The sequence below is a fragment of the Ambystoma mexicanum genome, chromosome 8 (assembly GCF_040938575.1).
Source record: "Ambystoma mexicanum isolate Mex_15411 chromosome 8, UKY_AmexF1_1, whole genome shotgun sequence".
Classification (NCBI taxonomy): domain Eukaryota; kingdom Metazoa; phylum Chordata; class Amphibia; order Caudata; family Ambystomatidae; genus Ambystoma; species Ambystoma mexicanum.
In genome coordinates, this window is record NC_090929.1 from 333,082,323 (window position 1) to 333,094,545 (window position 12,223).

The following is a 12,223-nucleotide window of genomic DNA, read 5'->3' on the forward strand; positions in this document are numbered from 1 at the left end:
TGATTAAGAATCCATCCGACGGTAGCTGGAAACTATGGCATACTTAGAACGGTACAATATATCTGTGTAGATAACACAATAAAATATATTTTAGTCGCTGTTCTTATAATTGAATATAACAAGTTAACTTACAATTCAGAACCCGATGAAACCTATTAATATATGCAAACCACATATACTGAACACACACACATGACAAAATGGGGGTGTATTTCATACCACAACATGCATGAAAGTTTAGCGCTGTGAAGTGGGTAAAGCTCCCAATGTGATGTAGAAGCAGATGTAGAACATAAGGACAAAGATGGTAACGTTTTGTGTTGAACCACAGCAAGATGGCATTATAACATGTCTGGTATGTTTAGTGATCAAAAAGCGAACAAGTGCCCGCGTCAAACGCCCATCTCCAGCCCGTCAACCTGCACCCCCACTTTATGGTGCTCAAGGATGCAACGAAGGATGCAACAGTGACAGCACACCTGGGTATTACACTGGACAAAGAGGTTTAGATATCACTAGCCTGACTACAGATTCTGGTTGTAGATTGATTGATGACTAATCGTCACAATATGATCCAGCGAACAACCCATATCAAGGCCCATAAGCAATACTGCCAAAATAATGAAATCTCGATTCAGCCCTTATTAAACTATACATCAATGTCAATCAATTCTAGACAGATAAATAATCTGCGACTTATGCACTCGGTTTCTTAAAGTGCACAGTATAAATATAAATTAACATAACGCATCGTACCGTGTCCATTATTTTGGTCTGATCGCACATTTGCATGTCGATGAATTAGTATTTGTCGATGAATTAGTTGTTATGCATCAAGCACATGTGCCGTTTTCTAATCGCAAATACATGATGTAAAATTGAACTCCCATAATTTCGGGATATTCCATTTGCTCGATCTCGCCAAGTAACCGCTTCGATTTAAAAACTCGTAGGAAAGGAAACTAACTTCCCGTATGTCCACTTGCAATATAGTAAATGTTATAATTTTTTTGTGGCTACTGGACACCTTGTGTCCTTCAAGCAGTTGCTAACTTTTGCTCAAAGCCAAATAAAAATCCTAGCTGGTTTTCAGAGATGGAAGACCGAGACGGGTAGGTTTCAATTTTGTGAAAGAATGCAAAAAAAACAAAAAAAAACCTACCATACGCTGTAGTTTGCTAATGGTTCAGAAAGCCAAGGACAGTTCCAAACGGCTATGTAAAATTTGTTTGGCAATAGGAACGTATGAACAATTGTGAAAGGTATGTGTTGCTGGTACCTTTGTGGATATATCATCTCTGTAAGAACATTAAATTGAAACCCACCCTCTCCCTTCTCCTGCACTCTTTCACAGGACAAACCGCAGAATGTGTTGGTCAGTGTGAGTATTTCTTCTACCCTTCAACCATGCACCATCCGACGAGCATTCCTGGTACATTCTGCAGCGAGATAGTAACAGGCCTAGCATATCATCCTGCTTTTCAGAATTTAACTTATGAGGGACCTGACAATCACTTCATGGATAGATGAGCCCAGCAGATCCACTTGAGAAACAAACCAATTGTGGCCTGGCTTCCCCTATGGAGCAGGATCATGTATACTTTCTAACCAATCAACCGTGCGGGTTCAGACCCTATGTGTGATGTCATTAATGACCCTGTGGCAAAAGGCATCAACATTCACTGTGGAGTCTTAACGTTGTAGAGCAGCAGAGACCTTTGCTGCTTCTTTTCTTTTATTATTATTTTTTTTTATTCTGTACACTTAAACCTTGGTTTACTGAAACAGTTGAACTTTCTTAACAAGCCAGACCAATCGATGTGGCTTGAGATGCTGTCAAGACTATGGGCCTGATTAAGGGAAGTGCTTTATAATGACGCAATCCCATAGGGAAACGTTCTGTGAATTGGGCCCTTAGTCTGGGGAGGGTTGATACTGATCGGTTAACCCTGTGCTCCACATTGCAGTAGTGCATGGTTCTTCTTGGAAAGGCAGTGCAAAGTCAAGAAGGGGCCTGAGGCAATGAAGAATTTGTTCCCACTATTCGAGTAGGCTGTGCACTTGGCGGGAAATAATTTCTCATGAGTTGAGAATAGCTTGGGAGCGCAGGCTAACCCAGCAAACATTGAATACCTTTACGGGATATTGGTGCGTGAAAGGTACTGTCATGTGTTGCGAGGGCTTCACCCATGTAGCCAATTGCAGCAATGCAATACATTTTTATGTCTGCAATGGCACGATTTGTAGCCCTTTCAATTACCCTTTCTTCCAAATTGTCGACAGCACGCACCTCCACTTCGTACACATACAAAACATATACCCTATTGTAATGACTTATTGGGTCGACTACGGGGGAGGCTGTGCTATTGCAGTTTTTCTAAAGTCAAAACAAAGGCTTATTGAAAGCATTCAACTAAAGCAGTCCACTACTCCAATCTTAGTATAATGCTGTACCACCTAAGTTCAACGTTGCGTAGGCAGAGCATCCAGGCTTATCTAAGGACAGAGAGGGGGCAGTGGAATTAGTTTGTGATATTGTAATACAAATGTTGCAAAGAAACACAAACACTATGTATTGAAAAAATAAATGGTTTATTTAAATATGAGTAGGCCTAGTTAATTCTCAGTGCAAATAAGTAATAACTGATTATATACAACCACTTTAAAAAAACAAAACACTATGCTTGAAGGTACACAGACTGAAGCATATAACCTTATTTGGAACACGTAACAAGAGTTCTTTGGAAGTCAGAACCAATTGATACATTTACATTACTTTCAGTAATACCAGGGCAGTAGACCATATCGGTTGTACCTTGACGCTCAGCACAAAATCACATACTACAATCAACTGGACAATCTATTTCTCTGATTTGCTGAAACTCTGATACTAGGCACGGTATAAATCAATAACTCGTATTCAGTGTAACACAGTAGTTCTCGTGGGGTTGGCCCTCAGTAATGTTTATTTATAAAGCGTCTGTGTATAAAGCATCTGTGCAGTTTGGTCACTGTGGGAGGGAAGACCAAGTGCACCCTATCATTGGATACTGTGGTAAGTGCAGAGAACCAATAATAAGTGTCTCAAACTTGATCCTTGCAGCCACGGGGAGCCAGCGAAGGGATCTCTGTGCCGGAGAGATGCTGTCCCGAAGCTGCAAGGTTGATGATTACAGCCTCGAGAGAACTGAGGTATTGGTGACAGTTAACTGCTGGGGTAAAGTGAGGAAAGGTAGAGTATCTCTGAGGAGGTGTAGCTGATAGTTACACTTTTTAGAGATCTCCAGATTTTTAGAAGAGATGGAGAGAGTGAAGTTGAAGATGACCCCCAAGGTTTATTAGCCTTGCTGATCGGTGCGGGTGCAGGGCCAAGGGAAGCCACCCAGAGTGAGGGTGGGAAAGCGGGAGCAGGGGTCCCAATGCAAACAATCACAACCTTGGGGTGTTATATTCAATTACAGTTTAATGTCAAATGTTATTGTGAGCAGATTTTGAACACACCTACACATTCTTTAAATCTGGAAGTCAACCTTTCCACAAGTTCCGATTTAGGAGGACAAGGCTTGTTTGCAATGTTTTGTGGCATTTTGTGTGTCCTGGGGACAAAATCAGGATCCATTCCATGAGTAGTCCTGGCCAACACAGTCAACGTCGGATCTTTTACAAATTCAAAATCCATTTCTTGATACATTGGCTTGGCCACCCATTGTTTCCCTCATTTTGTAAAGACCATGAGGTAATGAAGCATCTAGAATGTTCCTGCAGTTGTCGCTTGTTCCCTCCCAATGGTCTCGTTTTTTTGCAAGTACAGCTGGTCTTGTTCTGGCCTCCATACCATCTATGCCAAAATGCAACCTTTTGGACCTCTACTTTAGGCACATTTTACAGAGCACCTCTAAATCTCCAGTATGACAGAATTCTGTTAGTCCCTTCAGGTCTCTTGAAAGCATTTTATTGTACACCATCTTCTCAAGTGCTTTGTGTGGAGGAGAACACAGCACCAACCATGTCTTCTTGCGTTCCTGCTTCTTCGATAAAGGTCTGTGTTCACATTCATGGAAATTTTGGTTTTCTGTCTATGAGTGTACGTTGGAACAATGGTGCATCAATGAACCCCATTTTTCCAGTAGAATTTCTAAAGATCCATCACAAGTTTTGGATCTCCGCCAAAGAAGTTTGCTGATAGACTAATACCAGTTTAAATTTTGTTCAGCACCCTTCTTTTTACCAGCAGCTGTAATTGTATTATTGATTGATTTCGCAATGTGCCACACATCATATTGATGCCGAATGTGTGGAAACCTCTCTTGCATGGCCTTGGCTATGGAAATGTGCCTGTCAGTGGCTATCGGGTCTATTTGCATTCCCCTGGATTAAAGATGTTCAATGGATTTATCGAAACCGTGTTTCTCCATGGCCACAGACGATGTTCATTTAGACACCTGCGCAATCACCAAACTTACTATTGTTTTACTTTCCATGTCTTGAAAGTGGTATGTGCGGTACATAGCGTAAAATCGTGGACTGTCACACTGTCCATCGCCAGCTAGCCTGAAACGTTTGCCAGAGAATGTACTGTCCATTGACGTGTTCGACTTTCCAGGCTTGACTAATAGCGGGGGAATAAGTATTCCCATTTGATATTTGTAGTACTGGGTTTTAGCAAGGAACTCCCACGAATTGACAGAAACTGGAAATCTTACTGAAAGTCGATCTGCTGAAGAGTAAAGCTGGTGAACAAAATAGATTTCCAGCGGGCACTTTGCTGAGCATCGGTCGAGCAGACTATGAAAATGTATTATGGAGGTTGATACAGCTGGCATGGATTTTCAGTTTGGTGCGCACGAGACACATTCACCAATGGCTGCCCCCATATCTGCCCTCTTAATGTATGAGCACATTTCAGCACTAATACAATCTCTAGCAGGCAGCTGTCGAGTACAATGTATTTTTGCTCCTTTAATAGCCAAACGTCTATCAGTACTTTTTTGTGACTCTACAGTGGTGGACAATTCCCCCCCCTCCAAACTAGGCAAACTGTAGTATAAATCTTGGGTCAATTCATCAGTCAATTGCGTTGAAGCTTTAGCCTCTGTCGCTTTAGGCTGTGATATTTCCGCCTGAATTGAAGAAACAGGTAACATTGAATGTTTGTTTGCTGGAACATTTTTAGAGGGTGTTGATTGTGTCAAAGGTTCTGCAAGCAATAGCAATGCATTTTCATTGTCTTCAGTTTCATCTGTTCGAAGTTTCGCAGAGTAGCAATGGTCCATGGTAACTTTGTATGGTTCGCAGGTGAGATTCCATTCATTTTCCTGCCACTGGACAAATGTGTCACGAGTGTAAATATTGACTTGACCACGCAGCACCTCAAATAGTATTTGCTCCGGTGTCAAATCAGTTTGGCAAGAGACATCTTTTGTTTCAGTTGTTGTCTGAGTCTTTATACTCCTCTTCCTTCTGGGCCGCTTACAGATTTAAAGACAAACATGCTCAATGTATAGCACACATACATAAATAAGATTTCCCTTTAAAAAACATATCACTAAAACATCAGCTTTAAAAATTCTCCACAACAAACTTTCGTTCTTTACCCTTGATTTCTTAAACGGCTTTGTGACCGTGGCATTCTCTTTCCCGACTGCAACACCAAGCTGAAAAAACAGCATTTTGATAGGGTTGAAGTCAAGCAAATCTCAGTTGCACGCAAACAAGCAATTGTACATAGTTACAATCAGAACCCACTTGACGGACTGAAAAACATTACTACATTATAAAGATACATTCCTAATGCAACGTGATGCACAATTGTATTTCATATTAGGTTAAATATACACCTCTGGTCCATGTGCCTCTTCTTCTAATTGCACATCTTGAGTACATTCCTTGAATAGAATAATCATTAAAAGACATAAAATGTCAATCATACTGAAAATTACTATCTTTCATCGCACAGATCACTTCCGCACAAATAACTCTACAATCGAAAAATATGTACGTGATTTGGTCATAATATACATTTCAGATATCACCTGATAATCTTCAGAGATGACACAGGGACTTGATCTGAGATCAACCTGTAAAACATATTGATTTATAATGTTGCATTCAAAAGTAGTTTGCTTTGTAATGTTTCCTTTGCAACCAGTTCTGCATTATGGAGGAAGTGCAGCGTTCGAACAAAAATCTGAAAAGTTTGAAACTGTGCAAGTTTACATGCATTTCAGGCGTCGAAGGAATGAAGCAGCAGATGGCACCCATCGTGTCCAGAAGTCCGTTAAGTATGCTGGGATTGCAGGAGGTCTGGTGAGTAACTTAAACACAGGAATCGGGCAGCGAGGTAAGCATTGCACTGCTACCGAAGACAGCAGGAAAAACCGTAAGCACAGGGTGTGGCCGAGGGCGTGGTTTTATAGGTCTGGGCTGCATCCTGTGTAACTAGACCAACAGAGTCACTGATGCGTAGGCTGCCTGTGGGCCATCTTGGATTACTTGGATTTCAGATGCCTCCGGGCCAGGCGGCAAACAAATAAAATAAATACAAATACAGAGTCCTAACCTGGCAGCCATCTTGGTGGGAGCTGCCATTGCCATTAGGTGTCTGTGTCAACCAGCAACCCTAATCGTCTATACCTTGCCTGTGTTGGTGCACTTCCCCCCACTACACTATGAGGATATGTGTGATATAGTCCTGGGGGTCATGACACTGAGAGAGGAAATCTGCATTCCCTTGGTCTTTGCCCTTTCGGTGCTCCACAGTGAAACAGTATGGTTGCAGATCTAAGAACCATCGCATAACTCTAGGGTTAGAATCTTTTCGCTTGCTAATCCAAACTAGTAGAGAAGGATCTGTGATGAGTCCAATGAATTTTCTTGGGTACATCATTCTTTAATTTGTCTGTTAGCCTAGCTGTTCTGTCTGAGAGGTTTGAGATAAACCTACAGTAATAACAGTGATAACTGATTAACCCTAGGAATGCTCGGAGATATCTAAGTTTTAGATGTAGAGATATCTAGGACGGTCTTCAATTTCTCGCGTTGAGGTTGGACACTCCCATTCCCTATAAAGAAGCTGAGGTATTTCACGGCTGGTTTAGCCAGTCTCAATTTTGATGGATTGGCAGTTAGGCCAGCTTCTCTGATGGCCCTCATAATAGTAAAGAGATGGAACAGATGGTCTTCCCAGTTTTTACTATAAATGACGATATCGTCAATCTAAGCTCCACAGAAATCATAGTAGGGCTGTAATATTTTGTCCACAAGTCGTCAAAGTAGCTGGAGCCCTTTGAAAGCAAAAAAGGGAGGACTTTGAACTGGACAGTCCCAGGGGCATTCGAGAAAGCTGTATTTTCCTTATCAGGTCCATACATTGGGACCTGCCAGTACCCTTTTGTTAAGTCTAGGGTTGACAGAAAACTGGTGTTTCAGAGTTTATCAATGAGGTCATCGATGCGTGGCATGGGATAGGCTTTGAAATCGGAGATGGCATTAACTTGGCAGAAGTCTATGCAAAACCTCCAGGAATGGTCAGGTTTGGTGACCAATATGATAGGGGAAGACCGTGGGCTTGAAGAGGGTTCAATAATATTTGCTCTTAACATTTTATTCACTTCCTCAACCACTATCTGTTTATGGGCTTCCGGGAGTCTATAGGGTTTCAGATGGACCACCTATCCCTTGGGTGTTGTAATGTAGTGATAAGTGCCTTTCACACTTTCTGGTTTCTCTGAGAATACATCAGGAAATGACATAAATCCTTTAAATCTTCTTGTTGTTGATTAGATGGCTCTTGAGGAATTAATTCAAAGTTGTCTATTTCTTCTGGTACCAAACAGGATAGTATCGTGGCATTGGTGGCAGACAGGTTTTCTTTCCACTCTTTGAAGAGATTTATGTGATATAGATGGATCTTTTGTTTCCTGTCAGGTTGTGCTACCTTATAGGTACAGGTTCCTGTTAGGTCCAGTATTTCATGTGTCCATGCCACTTAGAGACAACAAGAGGACCAATACCTTTTGTCCTACGGAAAATTATCTTAAGTTTATCTTTTTGTGATTTGTGGACTTTTGTTGGATTTGAACCTTTTCCATATAAGTATAGATTAGATCTCGAACAAGTCTTGTATGCTCTTGCAATCTGGTAGCAGTTTGTGAAAGGGGAATGGGTGCCTCTTTTCTTTTTTCCCAGGTCTCCCTGAGCATGTCCAGGACATCTCTAGGCTCCCTACCATAAAGTTGTTCAAAAGGAGAGATCAATTGGATGCCTGAGCAGTTTTCCATACTGCACACAGTGCCCAGGGGATCATACAGTCCCAGTCCTTCCCGTCCTTATTTACCAACTTTCTTAGGATAATTTTGAGGTTTTTGTTGAATCTCTCTACCAATCGGTCGCTTTCGGGATGGTACACTGAAGTTCGTAATGTGGTAATATGGAGCAGCTCCTTGACTTCATGCAAGAGCTTGCTCATGAAATTGGATCCTTTTTTATTTTTTAATCAAAAACTTTATTTAGTTTTTAAAACATGAATAAAACATTACAAGTATCCCAACATTGCAAGGAAGGGGAAGGAAGGAAGGAGGGGTGGGGGGGGGGACGGTAAACCGCTCCAGGGAAAAGGGGGAAGGAAAGGGAAAATGAAAAATGGGGCTTTAGCTCTCGGGGCCATCCAGTCTGCGGTAAGGGGGCTCATGAGGCAGTTTGTGCGTTCCAGGCTCGCTAACCCGGCGTCACCCGCCCAAATGGTTCGTCTTACCCGTTACATCTCGTCGGGAACTCAGCCATCCTCTTCCCATCTCTGCCATATTTTATCTACTTTTTGCGGGCAACCCCTTGCAGATCAGATCCCCAAAACTGTGCAATGTTCCTTCTGAGGACTGCTGTTGCGGTTGACCAGAGCAATTTCTCGTAGCGGGTCAGATCACTTTCGTCGGAGATTCCTAACAGGAGCTGTTTTGGTCCCCTTTGCACTGGTTTGCCCATGACTCTGGAAAGCTTGTCACAGCATTTCCTCCAAAATTGCTGTATTTTGTCGCATTCCCATATAATGTGGAAGAAAGTACCCTCCTCCCGTTTACAACGCAGGCAACGTACATCCGGGATTCTGCCCCAGCGGAAAAGTGCCACTCTGGGATAATAGATGCGATGTAGGATTTTGAGTTGCACCAGCCGGAGTCTCGATGAAATGGCCACTTCCCGGGGATACATCAAAGCTTCTGTCCAGTCCTCAGGTTGAAGCGAGCCCACGTCGCGCTCCGATCTGGCTTTTAGACTGATCAATTCAGGCGTAGCAAAGGATGTGATTACATTGTACATGGTTGAGGTGACTTTGCGCTGTATTTGGTCCTGGACAATGTTGCGTTCCAACGGGGTGCATTCCGGGATATCGCTGATGGTTTGTCGGTGGACATGCAGTGCGTGTTTCAGTTGAGTATAGTGGTATTCCTCGGAGGGTGGGAGGACGAATTCAGAACATAGTGTTTCAAACGTGACCAGTGTCTCTTCCCTTATTACGTCTCCGATTCTGGTAATGCCTCTACTGGCCCATGCGGGCCATTTGGGGAGCTTCAACATTTCGGGGAGAAGGCTGTTGTTCCACAGAGGTTGGGCTAGAGTCAGTTTCGCGTCCCAGCCTATGTGGCGGTGCGCTTCGGTCCAGATGCGTGTAATGCGAGTGTCCATATCTAGAGCTGGTCTGCGGCACCGGCCGCGATACAGAAGCTCCAAGGGGCAGTTCCGCTCTGAGAGTTGATCCTTTTGATGTGCGGCAAATCCCTGTCCCCATGGAGCATGTCGTTCACCACCGCCATCTGGCTGGCCCAGTAATAAGTTTGCAATCTGGGCAGCCCAATCCCACCCTCCCAGATGGACCTTTGCAGGGTAGAGAGGGCAATCCGCGGGTGACCTCCGCTCCACAACAGCTTTCGAAGGATACAGTCTATCTTCAGGAATTCATGATGTGGGATGTGTAGCGGAGCGTTTTGCAAAATGTACAGAAACTTTGGGAGTGCGATCATCTTGAATGGGGCTGCTCTGCCCATCAGTGTTCGTGGCAGGGAAAACCAGTGGCGAGTGTCCTCCGCAAACCTTGTCACAACTGGGTGTAGGTTCAGCGATGTGTAGTCTGCCAGACTCTTCGTGATGATGACCCCCAGGTATTTAAACTGATCTGTCACGATTTGGTAGGGGCAGTCCGCGGGGCTTGCAGCTGCCATATTGCCTATGGGAAATAGGGTGGATTTTGACCAGTTTACCCACAGGCCACTGAAGTCTCCGTATTCCTTCAACATCCGTGTGACTCTGTGGCAGGAATTGCGTGGGCCTTTCAAATATATAAGCAGATCATCCGCGTAGAGCGACACTCTGTCCTCCCATGTCTCCGACCAGCGGAACCCTTCCCAGAGCCGTGTATCACGTAGGAGAATAGCCAGGGGTTCTATGGCTATTGCGAAGATCATTTCTGACAGGGGGCAGCCCTGTCTGGTGCCTCTGCCCAGACTAAACAGATCTGATTGCCAACCATTAACCTTAGTCCTGGCCACCGGCCAGCTGTAGAGCAAATGCACCCAGCTCATAAAATTTTCGCCAAACCCCATGCGTCTCATTATGTCCCAGATGGCCTCCCATCTCACTGAATCGAAGGCCTTCTCAAAGTCGATTGCCAGCAAGGCCAGCGGCCCTTGAATACTGTCGGCTTTCTCCAGTGCCGCATGCAGTCTGTGGAGGTTCATGCGTGTCGATCTCTGGGGCATGAAACCACACTGGTCCGGATGAATTAGCACGGGTATCACCTGTTGCAAAGGTCTGCCAGCAATTTAGCAAGAATTTTCGTTTCGCTGTTTATGAGTGAAATGGGCCGGTATGAATTGCAGTTCTCAGGAGGCTTGTCCGGTTTGGGCAATACGATTATCGTGGCTTCTCTCAAGTCTGGGGATAGGATGCCCCGTTCTTTTGCATGCTGGTACATTCTCAGTAGATGTGGGGCAATCACGTTGGTCCCCACCTTCCGCCACAGTTCGATCGGAAAGCCATTTGGGCCTGGGGATTTGCCAGTTTGAAGGGCAGACATCGCACACGCCACTTCCTCTTCCGTTATATCCCTTTCCAACAGTTCTTGTTGGGTCTCATCCAAAGTGGGAAAGTTAATTTCATCCACTATTGACATGTTCATGCGGATTGTGGGCTCCTTATAGAGATCAGCGTAGTAGTCTGCGAAACCTTGTGAAATGTCTTGATCCGACACTAGTGGGCCTGGACTCCCACCCTGTAACTGATGCACCTGTCTGCGTCCCTGCTCCTTACGTTCCAGCCACGCTAGCATCTTGCCAGCTTTATCGCCTGTTTCATAAACACGCGCCCTCATTGCAGTGTGTGCGTGTTTGGCGTTATCAAGTGCTGTGTTCTGGAGCAGCTTCTGTGCTCGGAGTAAGGCTCGGTTCGTCTCAGGCGTGTCCTGGGTAATATGGGCTTCCTCTGCCAATTTAACTTGTTGTTCTGCCTCGTGTACTTTAAGGAGGTGCTGCTTCTTATGTGCGGATGTCCATGAGATGAGTTCCCCCCTTAGTACTGCTTTATATGCCTCCCATAGTGACCCCGGGTCTGCTGCAGACTCCGTGTTTAGCTCAAAATATGTTTCGGTCGCCTCTTGGAGTTTTTCTGTCAGGTCTGGGTAGCCCAAGTAATAATTATTCAGGCGCCAGCTAGGCGGGGGGGGGGTCGGTCTAAAGGTTGTGATTTTCAGCACCACCGGGGAGTTGTCAGAGATACCCCTAGGTAATAGGTATGCTTCTTGTGCTCTATGTAAGTCAGTTGATGGAATGAAGAAGTAATCCAGTCTGGAAAGCGAGGCGTGCACCCCAGAATGGAAGGAATATTCCCTGGAGTCGGGGTGGAGATCTCTCCATACATCACACAAACCTAGGGTGTTCGTGAACGTGGCACGTTTGGTGTGTACCCCGGGGTTTCTATTGCGCAAGTGTGAGCGGTCTAGGGTTGGGTTCATGACTTCATTAAAGTCCCCTCCAATTATCGTGATGTCGGAGTTATCCTCCGTAATCATGGGGGAAATGTCGGTGAGTAATGGCGTTAATAAAGTTGGTGGTGCGTAGACAACAAGCAATGTGATGGAGTTTCCCCAGAGCGTGCCTGTCGCGTATATGTACCTGCCTCCGGTGTCCTGAGACACCGTGTTCAAATGGAAGGGGAGGTTTTTATGTATCAGTATCAG

General features: G+C 44.5%; 1 protein-coding gene across 8 annotated transcripts in view; it reads left to right on the forward strand.

The window, feature by feature from the left end:
• The window catches only part of TRAF2 (TNF receptor associated factor 2), a 1,562,837-nt gene that overhangs the window by 42,207 nt on the left and 1,508,407 nt on the right, over nucleotides 1-12,223 (forward strand). For 6 of the 8 annotated variants that reach the window (XM_069609762.1, XM_069609766.1, XM_069609767.1 and 3 more), the window contains exon 2: nucleotides 3,104-3,192. The exons of the other annotated variants lie outside the window; for them this stretch is intronic. The gene's annotated coding sequence lies outside the window, so the exon portion shown is untranslated. The remainder of the gene's footprint in view (nucleotides 1-3,103; nucleotides 3,193-12,223) is intronic. 8 annotated transcript variants of the gene reach the window in all.